At 42.8% G+C, this 22,106-nt stretch overlaps 1 long non-coding RNA gene across 1 annotated transcript; it reads right to left on the reverse strand.

Moving 5' to 3' along the window:
* Positions 1-3,023: 3,023 nt before the first annotated feature.
* LOC133386612 (uncharacterized) lies at positions 3,024-5,402 on the reverse strand. The gene is made up of 3 exons (XR_009763211.1): positions 5,208-5,402; positions 3,844-4,066; positions 3,024-3,110 (listed from the first exon to the last, which is right to left on the reverse strand). It is a non-coding gene; the product is annotated as an uncharacterized LOC133386612 (long non-coding RNA).
* Between the last annotated feature and the right edge of the window lie 16,704 nt (positions 5,403-22,106).

Below are 22,106 nucleotides of genomic sequence, written 5' to 3' on the forward strand. Positions count from 1 at the left end.
CAATTGTGTGTAACTAGGTATGTGTATACTGTCCGTTCATGTTCCGCTTCCTCCAAGTGAACATGGGCAAACCCAAAACCAAGAGTTTTTGGTGGTGTCATCATACATTTATGAACTGGCTCGTATTCTGTTGGCCTGACATTTATACATGTTCAGCAATGCAGTCCATGTATGAATCCTATGCATCACATAAAATGGGATGAAGAGTTTAAAAATGAAACAAATTTGAATTTTGTCATCCACTAGGTCAGTAGAAGGGCATGTAGTGAGGCAAAGCCACCCTCTTGACATCTGTGTCACTTCTGCTCACCTAGACTAGTCTGGAGCAGTGATAAGGTTAGGGCCATGTGGCTGCATCAGTGAGGATACCATTGCCAATCCAGCAGTGGCCGCCAGTGGCTCCATGTCAGTAGGGCAGTAGAATCTGCTTCAGGTTTTAGTCTGAACTTTCAAGGAGCTGTCCAAGGTTCATCAGCAGTCCCAGGAAGACAAAACAAAAACAAAAACAGAAAACACCAGTTTTATTCTTCAGCTACGTTATCTTGGGCTACGTTCAAGGGCTGGCAGCAACCTGTCCCATAGTACAGTGCTGAAATCTGTCCTCCAATTTCTCAAAACGTTTCTTCCACTGCTTCATTTGTCTGTCTCATTCTCAGGTTGCTCTAGCATTTCCTTAGAATGTGAGTGGGTGCAGGGTAGGGATGGGGAAGAAATTTGATCCAGTTTGCATTTAAAGCTGAATCTATCAAATCTGCATTCTTTGAAACAATATGAGAACTGAAACACAGGAATCCTTCAAAATTTGCACTTACCCGAATTTTGCAATGCAGGTTTCCAATCAAAGAATATTTACAAAAATGCATATATTAGGGGAATGTGTGCATAAAAATAAATATAGTGGAAATAACATACAAAAATTCATTATATTAAGATAAATTACTTGCAAAAATGTGTACATTAATTAAATCCGCATACAACAATGTGTATTAGGAGAAATTCACATTAAAATGCTGGAAAAAAATCATAAGTTCTTTTTAAAACACACACACAAAAAAACGTGCTGCAGAAATGTGGAAAAATGAATTTCAGATTGGAAAAATGAAAAATTGAGAGAACTGAAATTGACAGATCAGTGCAGGGTTTCTTATCATTATGCAGCCTCACTGGCTGCCAGCACTTCCTGGTCTGGAAAAAAAAACAATGAGGGGAGTTATCTCATGATATCCTGCTCTGGACTTTAACTGAAGTGCAGACACATAGGAGGCCACATAGCACAGACCAATGATGAGATTATATGTAGAGTGAAAGAAAGGAGGATGATAGACACCCCTCAGCTACCTCAAAAGGAAAGTAAACACAATAAATAACCTGCAAGCCACTCATGACAATTTTACTGAAATTTTCCCTCTGATTTTTGAACACAATTTCTTATTGATGGGAAATAGTTGAGGAAAATACTACAGGAGATTTTTTTTTTTTTTTTGGCACAACACTAACGTCCATGATGCTCTGGACAATGAACCCTAAGTGACTCAAAGATGAAAACTCTTCTTCCTTCCTAAGGGATCCAAGTTTAAATGGGGAATAGGCACCACTCCCACACAATGAGGGGGGGAAAGTTAGGTGTTGATCCTTGTAGCTTGTGGCAGGGCATGCACTCAGGAACAATTTTGAAGGTTTTGCTACACAGGGACTATTTTCTTTACACCAGGCTTGGGGAACCTGCGGCCTTCCAGATGTAGTTGGACTCCAACTCTCATCAGTCCCAGCCAGCATGGCCATGATTATCAGAGAAGATGGGAATTGTGGTCCAGCAATATCTGGAAGGCTGCAGGTTTCCCATCACTGCTTTACAGAGGCCATTTTCAAATGGGAATTCTGCACAGAGAGCAAACACTTTTCATGTCACAAAGGGTCGTTATTTTGGAGCAGTAATTTAAACTGAAAGACCAAATTGAAAAATAGAAATATGATAGCAAATAGAAAGGTGGAACTGGATGTATTTTTATTTTTATTATTTTTTAATGGAGACAAACATTGTGATACTCCCAGATGAATCAGGTCCAGATCCACCTTACACACACACACAGACTAGACTGGCTAACTCAGCAAGCATCCAGACTTTAAGAACAGGAAGCAACTTGCTTTTTTGTGTTCCAAAGGTCAGCAGAGGAAGGACAAGAGGAGCTGCTCAGGGAACTTCAGCGGAAAAAGGATACTGAAATGACCTTCAATCCAGCTTGTGGGGAGGTCCATTTCCCTTGTTCCCATCCAAGTGGAAAGAATTCTTGCCTCTTGGCTGCAAACCTCTCTCACATGCCATGTGCAGAGAGGTACCATCACAACTTCATTGTTATTTGCAGCTGACACTCTCCAAAAGGATGAGTCACAAAACTGAGGTCCCGGCCCTGCAGCGTGTACTGTCTGTCTCGATTTCCTTGTTACGGTTTTCAGTCTGGCAATGATAATCAAGTGCTAAAGGAGAGAGTGTTGCTTGTAAGGAAATTCACGCCACTGGGCCAATTTGGCTTCACTGCATGTAGGAAATGCTTTTAAACCATTGCAGCTCTGTTACACAGAGCATTTTTCCACCACAAGGGATCCAAACTGTCTTAACTGTGCTAAATCCAGAAGAGAAGGGAGATAGAGAAGAATTAAGAATGGTCTCTTGCAAAACCTTTCTCCAAAGTATATCAAACCAAGCATCATTTTACCTGCCCATGTGAAAAATGCTAACAGTCAATTGTACTATGAATTAGGTTCAAATAGCACTTCTCCTTGAACTTACTAAGCAGCCTTGGTCAAGTCACTCTCTCAGCTTCAGTTATCCCATCTGCCTCAAGGAGAACAATCATACCAATTTACCTTACATAGTTGTTTATTTTATTTTCCATTTTTATTTATATAGAGACTTCTATCATAACCTTTTAAAACCTATGCACTGCTCAGAGTGGCTTACCACACTGTTAAAATCACAATCATATTAAAATAAAAATACATTAACAAAGCAATCCTACCAGGCAGGGGAGGGAGGCATAGCGGTGGAGGAACTGCAAAATCCAAAGTCTTGCCAGGCTCAAGTCAGAGGGTGGACAGAAGCATTTATCTTCCTTTTAAAAAAGATATAACAGAAAGAAAGAAGTGGATTTTCTGTCCCATTGATTCCAATGAGAGGGAAAATATGTATGCCAGCCCCAGGGCCACTGAGCTTCCCCCTTCCCTGTTCCAGGAGTGTGTCAGGGGAATGAAGAAACATTTGATGATTATATATGCTGCCAGAATGGCCCCTTTGTGCCCTCCATTAGATCACAGTGGAGAGTAGTAGCAGTGTGCCCTTCCACTGCTGTTGCAGCGAGGCCTTTGTGATCCAATCTCCCTCTCCAACAGTGGGCCTCACTCTCTGCCCATGGAAAAGGAGAACTACATAATCCTCTGGCCTCCGGGATGCCCTCCCAAGGACCTGAAAATACCAAAATAACAAGACAATAAAAATACAAGTGACCACAGATAAAAGATACAGGCATACCGCGCTTAAAGTAGCTTCACTTAAAGTGGCCTTGCTATAAAGTACATGTTCCATACTCCACCATACCCCGCTTAAAGTATGCACGCTTTGCAATAACGGACACTTTATTGGCATGACGGCGCTGCCATCTAGTGGTGATTGCGTGCAGTACAAGTGAAGATAATTGCTTCACTTTAAGTACATTTTCACTTAAAGTACACTCTCCGGTCCCATTGCGTATGTTAAAGCGGGGTATGCCTGTACTTAGCAGCTAAAAGCCTGCTGAAATGAAAAAAAAAGTCTTTATTATCTGGCAAGAGTGAACAGGCCATCCATACCTCATTGGGTCAGGTCCTCTATCGCTTGCTGCCATCACTTGCTGTGCTCTAGTTGGGGCACAGAGAAGGATCTCTTCTTCTGATCTTAAGGAACAGGTAGGACAGCAGCAGCAGAAGCAATCTCTCAGCTACCCTTGACCCAAGCCATTTGCTGTAAGGATTACAGCTAGATCATGCACCAGAAGGACTTAGAACTCTTCAAGCACTGCACAGATATGAAGCCCTGCACAATATGTTGATGATAAAATGGAATTTTATTTTGAAATAAAATTAAAATTATGGGAAGAACACGATCCCTCATTAAGTAGGAAAACAAAGTCAGCAATTATAGTCCTTGGTATATCATTGACAATCTTGTGGGACAATTGGAATAAAACAGATTAAGGAGAAGCTTAGCGGTAGCAGTAACTTACTCCATGAAAATGTCCATTGTGAAAATGGCCTGAAATTTGTCATGATCCAGATAAAGGCAGGCCTATGATAAGTGTGTCAATGTCTATTAAGCATAACAGCTAACAAAACCACATTTTCAGAGTATCTCTTAATACCAGATGTTGAGAACAAGCAATGCAGGAAGGTTATTGCCTTCATGGCCTAGTTGGGGGCTTCTCAGAAGCATCTGGTTGGCCACAGTTAGAAACAGGATGCTGAACTAGATGGCTCCTTGGTCTGATTCAACAGGAGTCTTCTCATGCTATTTCTGAAACCAGGAACCAAAATATGTTGTGTAACTCATGAGCAAACTGCATTTAAGAAGCTATGCACAAATACTTCTCATTTTTAGTAAGACTTTATCTCCAGCTCTAAATATACTCCACTTAGCATAAGTTTTAGAGGAAGGCAATGGTAAACCACCTCTGAATACCGCTTACCATGAAAACCCTATTCATAGGGTCGCCATAAGTCAGAATCTATTTGAAGGCAGTCCATTTCCATTTTTCAGCATCAGTTTACCAAAAATGGGGGATTATTAACCAATGTAATTCCCCCCTGTCGGATTTTTTTGTTTTCCACAGTGGAAAACCAGGAAAAGAAGATGATATGCCCCTTTAAAATTCTGCCCCCTTGGTGGATGCTCAAGAGATTATCTCCACTTGACATAAACATTTGCAATAGAAACAGCAAATTTGCCACCCCCACCCAGCCACAAAAATAAAAAGAAATTAGACAAGTCGTAATAGTACCATAATAAAACTATAAAAGCTAGAGACTGCTTCAGGCATTTGACATGCATCTTGGCACTTTTAATGAGGAAGAACAAAAGACTTAAAGTGTGTTCTCAACAGGGAGAGGGAGGGGGAGGAAGGAGAGGGAGGACGACTGTGACAGTGCAAAGGAGGGGGGTGTTACTCACTAAGCCCCACCGTTCTCAAGGGTTGTTGTAAATCTCTTCAGCTGAGTTAACCCTGCCTCACTCCTCATGCTACATTAGGCTTGTTGTGCTCCCTTTGGTTTATGGAGGATTGTGGCAGTAAATGAGGTAGAACAGGAACTTCAGTATCAAGGGATAGGTTGGCTGTCTTTACCAGCCAGCTCCATTAAGTGAAAAATTCCCCCTCTTTCGCTCTGCTCTATCCATGTTACAATTTTCAATCACAGGAGTACTCCGGAAAGCCACTTCCGGAACTAACCAACATATGAATGGGTGAAATATTGTAGTTCTGTGTCTGTTCACAATGCATTCTGGGTTCAGGGAGGCACCCTCCCACATGCAACAAATCACTGGATATAACAACAAAAATAATTTGAAGCCAGGGTGGAGATGGAGACAGACAAGAAGTTTTTTAAATAGTTGAAAGTCATTTGATAGAGGATTTGCCTCCCGTAGCATACACATATTTCTTTTTACTTCATTGTTGCCTCTGGTCAAATAGGATTTTGTGCCTTTTTGAAATGGTGCAAATCCCTGAAAATTGGCCAGCATAGGCGATGTTTAGCTCTTTGAAAAATGAACATTTGTCTTCAGCCTCAGACTCTCAAAAGAACTTCCAGACCATTAAGGAATGGGGAAAAATTAAATTTAGTTTGCATTTAAAGGTGAACCTATCTAATTTGCTCTTCCCCACACACAGCCATCCTTTGACATTTTCATTTCTCAGAATTTGGTGATGCAATTCTCCATCATATAATATGTACAAAAATGCATATACTAAGGGAAAGTGAGCATAAATGCACATACAAAAATCCATTATATTAGGGAAAATTGCTAGCATAAATCTTTATATTAGACAAAACTGCAAACAAAAATGTATATTAAGAGAAACACATGAAAATGCTGACAAATTTTCATGAGGATTTTTTTTTAAATAGCAAACTGATCTAGAAATGTGGAGAACCAATTTAAGATTAAAAAACAAGGAATTGAGAGAAACCAAAATTGTCAGATTCACCTATCCCTACACACTGCAAATCACACCTATCCCTGCACAACTTTGTTCTCTCTGTACCAAGTTTGATATAAGAACTATAAGGATCCAACAGATATTTTTTCCAATGTGTATCGAAAGAGTAGCACACATATTTGAGTCCAAACTGGATATCTCAAGCTGAAATGATGGCACATTTCCCTTAACGCTAATGGCCCTACTAGACGAAAAGTTGGAGATCTATGATCTCCCATCCCTTTAATTTTCTCTTAAAATCAGCCAGCAGAGCAGAGAATTGTGTTGGGAACAAAACACTGGGGGAGGAGGGCATAACCCCTTTCCACATGCCATGTTCCTAATGTAAACTGGTCCCATGATGCTACTCTTTGTCTCATAACCAATGTGCATCCTCTGTTTAAACCAGGCCATACACAGCCCCTCAAATGTTTGATAAAATTCCTCTTTTTTTCCTATCTGCCTGGAGCTTCAAAAAATGAGGTAGTTGGCTTTCAAGAACCTGGCTGGCCACAAGACACAGCTGGTAGGCTGCATTTTGGTCATTGATCAGCTTTCATCCTACATTTTATAAAAGCCTTAACTTCACTAGAATATACAGTTCTAATCTTTGACATCTTGTCTCCGCCCATATGGTGAGAGTAGAATCAAAACACTAGAATGAAAGTAAGGGAAGGGGGAAATAAAGTTTAAAACATTATTTCACTATCTTGCACTCTTCTTCTGTTGACCTTCTTGATCTGAAAACAGTGGCTTACATGTGTGAAGACCTGTTTGGCCCCACCTTGTTTCACATACTTTCCAGAGCAAATGGGTCAGGTCTTTGCAAAGTCCCTTTGGAGTATTATATTGCTTTTTAAGCAAACAAAATAAAAGTTTGTTTTGGGGCTGGCATGATGAATCCAGATGACCCAGTGAAAGTACTCTGCAAATGATCTAAATCTAAAGAAAGGTGGCTGGTGTTTCCTGGCTACCTTCAGAAATGTCAGAGATAATTGGAGGCCTCTGCCATTTCAGATTGGCTTGCCTTATCCTTCAGACTTAGGGGGTTTGGTAACCAACTCAGTTCTACTCAGAGTAGGCCCATTGGAATTAATGGACATGTTAGTCATGTCAATTAATTTCAGTGGCTCTGCTCTGTGTAAAACTAACACTGAATATAACCTAGGGTGCTTCAGGATAACCTGTTTATTGAGCATTCATCCTGATTTGTTTGCAGGGAGATTGGACAATGTTGGCTATTTAATCAGCATTCATTTTAATTGCACAGCCTGAATTTACCAGTATGTGATTGAATCCCACCTAATAGTCTGGAAGCACCCTTAGTGTGAGGGGAAAAAAGAAATCCATGGACACAACAAGGCCTGGAATACAGAGTTGCTTAATCAAAACTAATCATGAGTACAAGTGGATGAACCCAGGGGAATAGTTATATTTTGCTGATCAACTAAAAGTATTTTACTCCCACTTCAGAAACATTTTTAGGTTGCCTTCTGGATCATTTTCAGTTATTGTGGCCTGAGAATCTGGACAAGCTGCTTGAAGAATTATATTCAATCACCTGCCCCCTTGACCCTTGCTCATCTTGGCTTCTTGGAGCTAGTCAAAGGATTTGTCTGAGTGGGTTCAGGAAGTGATTAATGTTTCAGTGGAGGAGGGAGAGGTACCACCTGCCCCCAAGGAGGCAATGGTGTGTCCCCTCCTTAAGAGGACCCAGAAGTGGTGAATATCCCCTTTTGGGGCAAGGTGCTCAAGAAGTATGATGGTGGTCCAGTTTCAGACATGCTTTAAGGAAGTTGAATATCTTTCAGTCTGGTTTTAGGCCCAGTTACAGCACTGAAACTGCCTTGGTTGAACTGGTTGATGAAATTTGTTGGAGGAGAGATTGGAGGAGTACACCCCTACTCGTTCTTCTTGGTCTCTCAGCAGCTTTTGCTACCATTGACCACGGTATCCTTCTGGGGCAGCTCAGAGCAGGGGTTGGGGGCACTGTACTTCAGTGGTTCTGCTTCTACCTCCAGGGATGTTTCTAGAAAGTAGTTATGGGAGGCTACTATTTGATGCCTTGGGAGCTTTCCTGTGGTATCTCATAGGGTTCCATCCTTGCTATTTAACATCTATATGAAGCTGCTGGGAGATGTCATCAGGAGTTTTGGAGTAAAGTGTCACCAATATGTGGATGACACGCAGCTCTATATTTCCATCTGAATCAGGAGAAGCAGCTGAGGTGCTAGACAGGTGTCTGGAGGCAGTGATGGGCTGGATGTATGCCAACAAACTGAAACTGAATCCTGAAAAGACAGAGGTGTTATATATTCCAAGTTCTTGAGTCTAGAGGTGGGAAAATGACATGTTCCGGATGGGGTTGCACTCCCCTGGAAGGAGCAGGTCTGTAACCTGGGGGTGCTCCTGTATTCAACAATGTCACTTGAGTCACAGGTGGTCTTGTGCCTATTTCCTGCTACAGCTGGTGCACCAGCTATGACCCCTTTTGGACAAAAATGATTTGACCATTGTACTCCATGGTCTGGTAACTTTGAAACTGGTTTATTGCAATGGGGCTGCTCTTGAAGATGACTCAGAAATTTCAACTGGTCTAAAATGCAGCAGGTGGGTTGCTTTTAGAACTCACATAAGCCATGTTCCAAAACAGTTACATTGGCCACCAGTTTGTTTCTGGGACCAATATAAGGTGCTCACACTAATGTTTAAAGCCCTAAAAGACTTAGGTCCCAAATGTCTGAGGGACCACCTCCTTCCCAGCAGATCCTCTCGGGTGTTTACATCAGCAGAGGGGCCCTTCTTGGTAGTTCCGCTGCCCTCAGACATTTGGGCTATGGTGGCCTGGGAGAGGGAATACTTTGTGGCAGCCCCTAAGTTATGGAATTCACTCCCCACAAAGGTGCATCAGGCCAATTTTTGTTGAATGTCAAACACACACCTCTTTACCCTGGCCTTTGACACCTGAGATATATGTTTTCAGGAACCCCCCCATACTGTGATTGTAATTTGTTTTGTTTTTAATATTAAATTGTAAACTGTTGTAAACAGTTGCTCCCCTGGGACCCACTCATGAAGGACAGGCGTTGTTGTTGTTGTTGTTATACCAGCCCTAGGAGGAAAGCTTCTGATTGTTCCTGAAAGAAGTTGATGGCAGTGGTGGCTGATGCCTCCGTGTCAGTGGGGCAATGGAATCTTCTCCGGGTATTAGTCCAAACATTAAAGGAGCTGTCCAAGGTGCTGAAAACTCAGCTTAAAGTCCTCTGAGAGAACCCTGCTATTTGCTTTCCATAAAAACTGATGTTGCAGCACCAAATGTGGGGTCAATTGAGTGATTTGGTATTTAGACCTCTGCCATGTACTCAGTTTGTGGTCTTGAGCAAACCACTTGTCTCCATCTACTCCAGCATTCTTACTTCCAACTATCAACAGCCAGAAATACCCAGGAAGCTTAATATCAGGACATGAACACAGTAAGGTTCATCCCAGCTTCTAGAATTCAAAATCACAGTGTCTCTTGACTGGCAACTCCATTTCGATGTCATGGCTGATAGGGCTGGCTTGCACTGGCATAGCTGGGTTGGAATAGATAGTGAGAACTCTGCTTGAGTAAAGCCAAGAGAATGTTTGGTGGCTGGCAGTGGCTTGACAGAATAGTTGGGGTTTCTGACATCATAGGTTTTTGGAGGCACCAGCCAGCCTGTCAAAAAAAAGGGGGGTACTCTTCCTAATAAAGAAAAGCTCAGAGCTGGAGACCCAGGCAAGGGGCCAGAGCCCAGTTGCTTTCCTCCTGCTTCCTGGCTATGCCTGTTAAGATTAGGGATGGGGGAGGGATTCTTTTGATCTGCTTTTTGCAATCAACCAGCCCAATCCAATGCTCCCAAACTTGCTTGTGGATCAGAAGACAACTTGGATTACACACATCCTGGATTTTGCAATGCACTTTCAGTATGCAAAAAGTACAAACAAAAATACGTATTTTATGTGACAGATGCATACAAAATTCATATTTTATGGATAAATGCATTGAAAAAATTGTTTTATATAAAAGGTTTTCACAAAATTCATACAAGATGCACACAACAGGATGGACAGAGTAACACACAATGGGACAGAACAGGATGGAAAGGATGTATGATTGAGGGCCAGTGAGACTGAAAGGGCACAGAAGATAGCTGATCACCATGCACCTGGTTAAGATGGAGTTCATATCAGGTTCTTATGCAGATTCAGTGCACATTTAACAAAAACGGCATTACGGAAATTCAAACATTATTTGAAAACTTTCATTTGAATAAAATCTCTTTGTTCAGCCATAGCAAAAGGAGCATTACACTGAGCAAATCAGACTGCTGTGCAGAGCACACACTTCCACATCTCTTTCTAAAACCCCATCAAATCAAGCCCATCACATCTAAATCTGAAATTAGGATATATCCTCCTGCTGGTTTAGAAGAACACTAAAATTCCTCACAACTGGATACTGAGAAAGAAGCCATAGCCTGTGTGCCATCTTTGTAGTCAGATCAATGCCATTAGACTGTCATCACAAACCAGAAACTTGGACCACATCCCAGCTATTTTTTTTTAGCTGTATGTAAAACCTTAAAGAGGAAAAAGAAACAAAGGATTTTAGGGAGGGAGAAAGCCGTAGGGAGGGGGAAACCATGGGAGAGTGGGAGAAGAGAACAAGGAAAGAAAGCCAATGTTGTTGTTGTTGTAGTAGTAGTAGTAGTCATTCATTCATTCATTCATTGGCGATCACTCATGGCCGAGTAAGATTATCTTCCAAGATAAGGTCTTTAACGGTGGGTCCGTAGGTGGCTGTGGAGGCCAATTCTGGATCCACACAGCCTCCCACAGTGAGGACATAGGTTTCCAGATGGAAGATGGTCATGATGAGGATTTGCTTGACGTGCCTCCCTCTTAGTTCATTTGTCCCTTTCGCCCTGTACTCGTGCTTCTTCACAGTCCATAGCACCTTTGATAATGGCTGACCTCCAATTGGGACGCTCATGGGCCAAGGCTTCCCAGTTCTCAATGCTTATGTTACAATTTTTAGATTAGCTTTGAGAACATCTTTAAATCTCTTTTGCTGTCCACCGATATTCCGTTTTCCATCCTTAAGTTGGGAGTAAAGTAGCTGCTTTGGAAGATGGTGATCAGGCATTCGAACAACATGACCGGTCCAGCGAAGTTGATGTTGGAGGATCATTGTTTCAACACTGGTGGTCTTTGCTTCTTCCAGTACGCTAACATTAGTCCGCTTATCTTCCCAAGTAATTTGCAGAATTTTCCGGAGGCAGCATTGGTGGAATCTTTCAAGAAGTTGGGAGTGGCGTTTATAGATGGTTCATGTTTCACAGGCGTACAGTAAGGCCGGTAGTACAATGGCTTTGTAAATAAGCATTTTGGTCTCCCTGCGAATATCCCAATTCATTCTACGCTTCATTCGGGAGAATGCGGCACTCGCAGAGCTCAGACAATGCTGAATTTCAGCGTCGATGTCAGCTTTTACAGAGATGGCTGCCAAGATAAGAAAAGTGATCGACATTCTCCAGCGTCACACCATTAAGCTAGATTGATGGTGCTACAGAGGGATTGGTTCGCACTTGCTGATGAAGCACTTTGGTTTTTTTGATGTTAAGCGAGAGGCCAAGCTTTTCATATGCTTCTGCAAAGACATTTAGGATAGTTTGAAGATCTTCCTCTGAATGTGTGGAGACTACATTATCATCGGCATATTGAAGTTCTATGACAGAGGTTGTAATTACCTTACTTTTTGCTTTCAGCCTACTGAGATTTAAAAGCTTTCCATCTGTTCGATATGTGATTTCCATGACAGTGGGAAGTTTCCCCTCAACAAGGTGAAGAATCATGGCCATAAAAATAGCAAATAAGGTTGGAGCAATGACACATCCCTGTTTGACTCCTGATCCCACTTTGAATGGATCACTTTGAGAGCCATTGTTATCCAAAATTGTTGCAGTCATGTTGTCATGGAGGAGTCACAAAAAATTCACAAATTTATCAGGGCATCCAATTTTCAGAAGGATGGTCCAGAGAGCAGTTCAATTTACAGTATCAAAGGCCTTAGTCAGATCAATAAATGCCATATACAGAGGTCAGTTTTGCTCCCTGCATTTTTCTTGAAGCTGTCGTGCAGTGAAGATCATGTCCACTGTCTCCCTGGAAGGGTGGATACCATTTTGGGATTCAGGGAGAATGTCTTCTGAAATAGGTAGGAGGCGATCTGCGAGGATCCTTGCAAGGATTTTACCTGCGGAAGCAAGAAGAGAGATACCTCGGTAGTTCCCACAATCTGTTCTATCACCCTTCTTGAAAAGAGTGATAATTATGGCATCCCTAAAGTCTTCCGGGATCTCCTCCCTCATCCACATTTTTTTGATGAGCTTATGAAGTTGTTGTGTAAATTCAGGCCCACATTCTTTAAAGACTTCAGCAGGAATCCCATCAGGTCCACTAGCTTTGTTATTCTTCATTTGATTAATGGCTTTACTGACTTCATCCAAATTAGGGGATACTGCAAACTCATCTCTCATTTGTTGTTGTGGGATTTGTGAGAAGACCTCATCAGCCACAGTAGAGTTACGATTAAGGAGGTCGTGGTAATGCTCTTTCCAACACAGTGCAATAGACTCTTTGTCCTTTAGAAGTTTGGTACCATCTATTGAATGTAAGGGATTTGTACCATAATTTGCTGGTCCGTAGATGGCCTTTGTGGCATTAAAAAAGCCCCATGCATTATGAGCATCTGCAAAATGCTGGATTTCTTGAGCTTTCTTTATCCACCAGGTGTTCTTAAGTTCTCTAGTTCTTCCTTGGACCTCAGCCTTTGCACTGGCATAGATTTTTTTCTTAGCCACACAGTTAATGTCTTTTTGCCATATCTGGAAGGCTTTCCTTTTCTTGTCAATGATATGTTCAATCTCACTATCATCTCATCTAACCAGTCCTGATGTTTCTTAGTTTGGTATCAAATAGTTTGTTCACATGCTGCAATAATGGAAGTCTTCAGTTTAATCCAGTGTTCCTCAATGTTTTCAGGGAGTTCCGTAGGTAGATGTTTCTTGAGAGCTGTTTGAAAGCAAGCTCGCTTAATAGGATCTTGAAGGGCGTGGATGTTCATTTTACACCTTGGTTTTCTTCCTTGGAGCCTACGTTGAGGAACAATATTAATGGCCATAGTGGATCGAATTAATCGGTGATGTGTCCAGCAGTCATCGGCATTCATCATGGCCCTGGTGAGGAGTACATCACGACGATCTCTGGCATGGACAATTACATAATCCAGGAGATGCCAGTGCTTCGACCGAGGGTGCTTCCATGATGTTTTAAATTTATCTTTCTGGTGAAAGTGTGTGTTTGTGATAACAAGATTATGCTCTGCACATTTAGTCAGAAGTAGAATGCCATTCAGGTTGCTATTGCCAACTCCTTCTTTCCCAATGGTTTCTGGCCATAAATCAAAATCATGCCCATCTCTTGCATTGAAATAGCACAGGAGGATAATTTTATCATCCTTGGGTATCTCTGATAAGATGGTGTCCAGCTGGGTACAAAACTTTCCTTGATGTCTTCATCAGCATCTAATGTTGGTGCATAAGCACTTACAATAGTTGCCTGCTGGTTTTGGCAAGTTTTAATCAGAGAGTTGAGAGATGTTAATTAATGCCAGTAGGAACTTCTGACAAGAGCTTCACAAGATCATTTTTAATAGCAAAGCCTACTCCATGTGTTCTTCGTTCTTGTTCAGGCAGTCCTTTCTGGAAGAAGGTGTAACCTTCTTTTTCTTCCTTCAATTGTCCCTCTCCTGCTCTTCGAGTTTCTTGGATTGCTGCTATGTCAATATCAAAATGTCTCAACTCCCTTGCAATGATGGCAGTCCTGCGTTCAGGACGTTCACTATCTGTATTGTCCAGCAATGTCCGTATATTCCACGTTCCAAAGTTCATTTGTCTTTTGGGACTGCTAAGTGGTGGCCCCACTGGACGTGGTGATCCAGTCAGGGAGGGAGATGAGGCAGACTATGTTTAGGGCACTTTTTCTAGCCCCTTCCCTATACGGGGTGAGCAGAGTGGATCCTGAATAGGACTGCTCAGTCATGGCTACAGCTGCCAAACAACTCAACTGCCTCTGTCCTTGAGCCAGGATGACTGAGTCTGTATCCACTGCCCATGTGCCAGTCCATGACTAGTATTCATTAATTAAATTTATATACCAACCTTCCTCCCAAAAGGATCCCAGGACAGTGATTAAGCTTCACTGAAGTTATGGGGTAAAGGATCCTATATCCTAGTTATGTCTCATAGCCCAGTCCTAACCATGTACACAGATTAGAAATGTCAGTAATTAAGCATTATAGAAAGCAGAGGTGGGGGATTGTTGGCTTTCTAGATGTTGCTGAACTATAGCTGCCATTAGTCTTAGCAAGCACGGCCAATGGCCAGGGATGATAGGAGTGTAGTCCAGCAACATCTAGAAGGCCAAAGGTTCTATAGCTTAAATATAGAATTGTTTCTGCAGAAGTCCCATGGAGTTCAATGGGACCTACTCCCAAGGTAGCGTACATGTGATTGTACCATTAATTCTTGGATTGTGGCAGGTTCTAGTGACCAAAGATTTGGCTTCCCAGTCAATTGCCATTGTACAAGTGTACAGCTGCTCCATGTGAGGGGGGATCCGGATGGTGCCAGGCTTCACCTCTCATGTGAAGGAGCTCTACGCGCATACATAGAATACCTTCCCATCACTGTGAATGTGCAGACATCAGACAATGGGAAGTCATAGTCACTGGGCATGTTAGCCACAGGTTATAGTTAGCCTGTGTGACACCAAATCCCCCTCACGTGTTCTTTTAATGCCTAGGGGGCCTGCATGTTACAAGACCACATATTCCTTCCCTAACATGTTTACAGTCTAAAATTTGGCACAGATATTACAATAGTAGAGGAGTAAGGAACCTTTGGCCTTTCAGATGTTGCTGAACTACAACTCCCATCAGTCCTAGCAAGCATAGTCAATGTCCATGGATGATGGGAGTTGTAGTTCTGAGGCAGCTGGAGGGCCAAGGGTTCCCCACACCTGCAATAGAAAGGGACATGGGGAAGCAAGGCTACTGCGTATTCCTGTGACTCCCCCTCCCATGTTCTTTCAACGTGCATGGGGGTCATGTGAACCCCCTACTGAAATAAATAGTTGCATAAATAAATAAATGTCAGCCAGTCTCTTGAGGAACTCATACAGTATATAGTAAAGTGTTCACCTGCTATAAATATCAAAAGTGTTTCAATATCTCATTTTTCTGACCTTAAATTCAGTTCATCCAATTTCCACATCAAGATCCTCCGTGGCGCAGAGTGGTAAGCGGTGGTAATGCAGCCGAAGCTCTGCTCACGGCTGGAGTTCAATTCCAATGAAAGGAGGAAGTCGAATCTCCGGTAAAAGGGATCGAGGTCCACACAGCCTTCCATCCATCCGTGGTCGGTAAAATGAGTACCCGGCATATGCTAGGGGGTAAAGAAAGGCCGGGGATGGAACTGGCAATCCCACCCCATATATATGGTCTGCCTGGTAAACGTCGCAAGACATCACCCTAAGAGTCGGAAACAACTCACACTACAAGTGTGGGGACACCTTTACCTTTTTAATTTCCACATCATTTTGTGATTTTTTAAAAAAGAGCCCACATAAAAATTCACAAGAATTTCCATGTGCATATCTCCTAATATACACATTTTTGTGCGCAATTTTTTGTAATCTAATGCGCTATTGTACATTATTTCCAGTAATATATATGCACACCTTTTTCTAATATATGTCTTTTTTGGAGAATTCTTAGAAGTGTGAATTTTGAATGTTACCTTCTTCAGTTCACATATTGGTTTGGGAAGTGCAAATAAAGGAGGTTTGTGTTAAGATGAATTTATTTCTTCCCCATCTGTTTTTTAAAAAGTGTACAAGATCATCCTTTTCTCTTTTAAGTGCACTTTAATGTTTCTAGAATCAGAAAGTTTATCAGGCAGAATTAATCAATTTATCACAGCCTCCCCCTAATTAAGAAAAAAAGCAGTATTATTTATTACATTTCATGCAGAGGTCATATTTTAGGCTGCAATACCTCCTACATCAGCATTTTTTTAAATCTCTGCTTTGCACTTTACTCCATTTAAATCCATCTTGCTGGATCACTCTGGTAGTGTTCCTTATCTATTTTTCAGTGACCAATATGGTTGGCCAATGAGTATCTGGATGGGAGAGATGAGTGGAGGCAGGAGGCAACTGGGGGACCCTATTCCAACCATCTTGGGGTATGTTGAGACAACATCAGGAGAAGAGACTTGATATGTTTGAAGGATTTTGCCTCCTCTGGATCATCCCCTTGCCATTGGGAACTGGGTTGCCATATTAGTCAGCCTCCCAGTCTGATGGTATTTCCAGGTGGGTGCATAATATGTCATCGGTCATCCACAATTTGATTTTGGATGAGTGTGCCAACCTAACATGCATTACTGAGACCTTAACCTAGGTGGATTGACCAGGAGGTTCAGGTGTGACCCAGCTTCGTCCGCTCAGCTTCTCAGTGCAGCACCAAGACCTACTCGATGCCTGGGGGAGTGGAGTAGCGATGATCCATAGGGATTCCATCTCTCTCACCAGCAGACCAGTCCCTTCATGGGGGGCAGATTTGCAAGTTTGTATTTGGCTCTTGATCAGAGAGACAGAACAGGAATTCTGTGGGTGTACCATACGACCATCCATCAGTCTCCCTGCATAAGCTGGCTGAGTGTTGTCAGATGTAGTGTTGGAACACCCCCTGACAATCATACTGGAGGATTTCAACATTCATACTGAAGCTATCTTGACTGGGCTGGCTTGAGACTTCAGGGCTACCATGACAACAATGGAGATGTTTCAGCACATCACCAGCTTGACAGAAGTAGCTGGTTAAACTCTCAATTTAGTCTTTTCAATGGAGGTGGACTGGTTGATGGTCTGGTGTGTGTGTGTGTGTGTTATAATCCCATTGTTATGGACAGACCATTTACATGGTGAGGTTTTCCCATCAATTTTCCCCATGCATTAGAATTTCATTCATTTTGCTTCCCATTCACTGTATTAGTTTAATTTTCCCCATTTCCTTTCCTTTGCCAGTTACTTTCCATGGGAGACACAGCCAGACTTCTGTGGCCTTTAACTTCCATATTTTCCATCCAAATTATATGAACTTTTCAGGCATTCTATTAATGCCCTGACATCAGGCTTACCAAATTTCAAGTAGAGTCCCTGTCTCATATTATATCTGTCAATTTTAGAGTTGCCAGCTCAGAAGCATCCCAAACCCTGAGATTTCAGGAGCGGGCCCTAGTGATGTCAAGGAGGGAGGTTGTAGTGATGTCACAGGGCAGGTTGTAATGATGTCATGGGGCAGGCCTGAGTGATGTCACGGGGTCAAGCCTGAGTGATGTCACGGGGCGGGCCCTAGTGATGTTATTAAGCATGATGCATTAAGCATTAACCACAGTTGACTGGGGCATACAATTCAAACAAAAACATTTCTGTGATTGGAAATTAAGACAGAAATCTTAGCTAAAAGATGGAGCTTGGGTAGGGAATATTTCATCTAGCCTACTTGCTTCTGGCAAGAAGAATTTAAGTGCCCTCAGGCTAGGCCAGTCACTAGAAGGCACTGTAGGAAGAAAGGAGCCTAGTGTTGTGGAGATGGTAGATAGAAGCACTCAGGAGTAAAGATGGATGCCCCTGAAGGCTGCAATTCTAAACACACTTACTAAGCCCCATAGAACTCAATAGGACTTACTTCTGAGTAGATATGGTTTGGATTGTGTTGTTGGTGAAGCTTGACTAGGGATTCTCTACAAAGATATCCATATCCAAGCAGGGTTGGCAACACCCTGCCTGGATTCCCTGCCCCTATCTTTTAACATGGCTGTTCCAAACTTCTTTACAGATTTGACCCTTCACTTCAGAAAGAGGTTTGGGAAATGAGTAAGAGTAAGAAGATTCTCTACCATTTTCTGTCTGCCCTGTAGGCTAATATAAACTCACTTTGACAGCCAACTCAATTCCAGTGAGTAATAATTGACAGAGAGACAAAACACATGGTTTGGTCTACCTTCACAGACAGCAGCTTGGAAACAACAACAGCTACACTTCCCAGTATGTGAATTCTCTATTACCACTATCGAGCAAGAAACAAACTGTCATGCAACCAACAAGGTGCATCATTAGTGGATTTAAGGGGGATGAGCCGAGCACATGGAATCACTGTTGTTTCTTCTATGGCTGTAAGGGAGTGAGGTTAAAGGTAAAAGAAATGCAAACAGGAAAAAAACCCAGTGATGATTTCCTAAATGCAATACCATATCAACCACAATGAAATTCCTATGAGTAAGGCAGAAAACTCAGCATCGCACAACCAGTCAGGATTCCTAACCAAAAACCAAAACTAAAAAAATCCTGGCAAGTCAGCCAAGGTCACAGAAATTCCCATGCAGCACAACCTGACCCAGGGGCTGCAGTTAATGCAGAATGCTGTGGCACAATTGCTTAAGACCCTGTCAGCATGTAATACCTCTGCTCTGAAATCTCCACTGGTTGCCAATTTGCTACCAAGCCAAATTCAAGGTGTGCTTTCCATGTTACAGGTGCCACATAGTACTTGTTCTGCTCTTGTAAGAAATCAGTCATTCAGTGTGGCAGCACCTACACTTTGGAATTCCCTGCCTATTGACATTAGGCAGACACCTTCATTGTACAGTAGGGCCCCGCTTGTCGGCACCCCGCTTTTTGGCATTCCACTAATACAGCAGCACCAGGGGGGTGATCAGCTGTAGTGCGGGGAGTTCCAGCCACCCCAGCTATCAGCCATCCCAGCAGCAGTGAAGTTTGTCCAAGAATCGCAAGCAATGCAACAACTGCTACAAGAACAACTATCCAGAGCCAAAGCCAGCTACAAAAAAGTTGCAGATCAGCACTGCCAGCTGGGTCCAAAAGTACAAGTGGATGACAAAGTGTGGCTCTCCACTTGTTACTTGCCGATGCAGATTCCCTGCCACAAGTTAGAGCTACAGAGACTGGGACCCTTCGAAGTAGAAGCACAAGTCAACCTGGTCACATTCTGCTTACTCTTACCTGCCTCCTTAAAGATCTACCCAGTATTTCTCTGATCCCTGCTCACCCCAGAGAAGCTGCCCGACCCCCACCAAGCACCTGAGGATCTGCCCCCACCAGTCGTGGTTGACGGTCAAGAGGAGTATGAAGTGGAGCAGATCCTCAACTCTCGCCGGCATTGGAGAAAGTGCAATATCTGATCCATTGGAGGGGGGTCGGTCTGGAGGAAAGATCGTGGGAGGCGGCAACAGATGTCCACATGCCAGATTTGGTGAGAGAGTTTCATAATGCTTATCCAGACAAGCTCAAGCCCATGGGGTGGGGGATTGGCATGGAATCAGCATCATCGGCATGATGATGTCGTGAGACAGGAAGGGAGGAGGCAGATAGATGAGGGCAAAACAGATGATGACTTGGACTGGGAACCCGGAGAGGGAGCAGTTAGCAGGGTGGACTCACAGGGTGGACTCACAGGGTGCCCCTACCCCCATCTTTACAGCTCAGCCCCCTCACCTCCAGACCCCTCTGTAGAAGCATCACCTGACTCGTCAGATGCTCTCCAATTGGACACACCCTCGATGCCCGTGCCAGTGACTTAGCCTTGCACATCAGATGTTTCCCAGCCAAGCGCTGACCAGTTTCCCATGCCCAAACTGACAGTTACCAGTCCCCCTCCATTGGAAAGAGGAGTTGAGATCAAACCACCTTCGCCTTATGCTCGGAGGCACTTAATGCGGGAAGTTCAACAGTCAGAGCTGAGGCAGAGTCTTTGTTTGCATGCACGCTCCAAGCTTACTTAAGCTGACTGGGGGGGGAGGACCCAGTTGCTGAATCAACATCTTAGAATCACAAAGTCATGCTTAGTCACTACTAGAGCTGAGTTCCTAGAAAGTGTAGCTAGGTTAATGAGGCACACTGCTTTGGGTGTATTTATTACTTTAATAAAAAGAGAAAAAGCCACAGCTGAGTCTGAATCCCTCAACTTCGGGAAGAATAGGATGATAGAATGTGTCCATTACTAAATTACTCTTACGGCCCAGTATCACCACCCACAATGATTCCGTGGAGGAGTCAGCCTCTTTGGGGGTTTCTAGCTTGTTGGATTTATTTATTTATTTATTGTATTTATATACCACCCCATAGCTGAAGCTCTCTGGGTGGTTTACAATAACTAAAAACATTAAAAACAAATATACAAATTTAAAAACACATCTTTTACAAGCAATGTAAAACACAATTTTAAACCATTTAAATTGGATTCAGTGCCCTCTTTCACATATAGAGTAACAACACCTCCCATACATCCTTCCTTGTCCTTCTGATATAGTTTACATCCAGGGGTAACAGTGTCCCACTGGTTTTCTCCATTCCATCAGGTCTCCATTACGCTCACTATATCAATTCTCTCCTCTAAGACAAAGCACTCCAGTTCTCCCATCTTGGCTCAGAGGCTTCTACCATTAGCATAGAAACACTTATATACACCAGACATTTATTCCACTATTGTTCTTCTTTAAACAGTCATGGCTTCGCCCAAGGAATCCTGGGAACTGTAGTTTGTGAAGGGTGCTGAGAGTTGTTAAGAGATCCCTGTTCTCCTCACAGAGACAAAATTTTAGAGTGGTTTAACCATCAGTCCCTCTTCCCAGAGAACTCTGGCAATTGTACTTCTGTGAGAGAATAGGAAGGTCTCCTAACAGTTTTCAGTACCCCTTTACAAACCAAGGTTCTTTGGGGGAAGCCATGACTGTTTAAAGTGGAATAATAGTGGAATAAATGTCTGGTGTGAATGTGGCCATAGTCTCTCTTCAAGTGTCTTTGGCACTTTGGGTTTTGCCTCTCTGGATTGCTATCCTGTGCCCCTGCACTCACAGTGCTTAGTTCTAGGCCTACCCCATTTAAATTTTCATCATTCTTTGTCTTTAACCCAGGGGGGAGACTTTTTATTAAACCAGACCCTCCTCAGCTCCTGTCGGCTTTCCCTCTCAATCAGTTTAAAAGCTGCTCTGCTACCTTTTTTATTGTAAGTGCCAGCAGTCTGGTTCCGTCCCAGTTCAAGTAGAGCCTATCCCTTTTGTACAGGCCCAGCTTGTCCCAAAATATTCTCAAGTGCCTAACAAATCCAAACCAGCATCTCATCCACACATTGAGACTACAAACCTGTGCCTGTCTAGCTGGCCCTGTGCATGGACCAGAATCATGTCAGAGAAAGCTACCGTGGAGGTCCTGGCTTTTAGCAACCAACCTAGCAACCTAAATTTGCTTCTAGGACCTCACAACTGCATTTCCCATGTCACTGGTGCCAGTGTGCACCACAACCACTAACTCCTCCCCAGCACTATCTATCAAGCTATCTAGATGATGGGCAACATCCACAACTTCATGCCAGGCAGGCAAATCACCCTGTGGTCTGCACACCCATCACACACCCCACTATCTATATTCCTAATGATCAAAGTACTGAATTACACGTAAATCAGCAATAGCTCTGATGCCACTGATTTTTCAGGGCTTTGATTAGGGCACCTTTCAAGTAGTAGAACTTGCGTGGAACATAAGTTCTATCCATTTATCTTAAAATGTTTCCTGTTTAATTCCCATCAGATAAAGCTTCTTTTCAACATGAAGGTCCTGTTTCAAGCTTTAAGCTGCTTTTGCTGTATCTGTTTATGTCTCAAACACTTTTTTTGTCTTTCCAAAGGAAATGTCCTTTTTTCTTCTTCTTCATTC

Source organism: Rhineura floridana, chromosome 6 (genome assembly GCF_030035675.1).
Source record: "Rhineura floridana isolate rRhiFlo1 chromosome 6, rRhiFlo1.hap2, whole genome shotgun sequence".
NCBI lineage: Eukaryota > Metazoa > Chordata > Lepidosauria > Squamata > Rhineuridae > Rhineura > Rhineura floridana.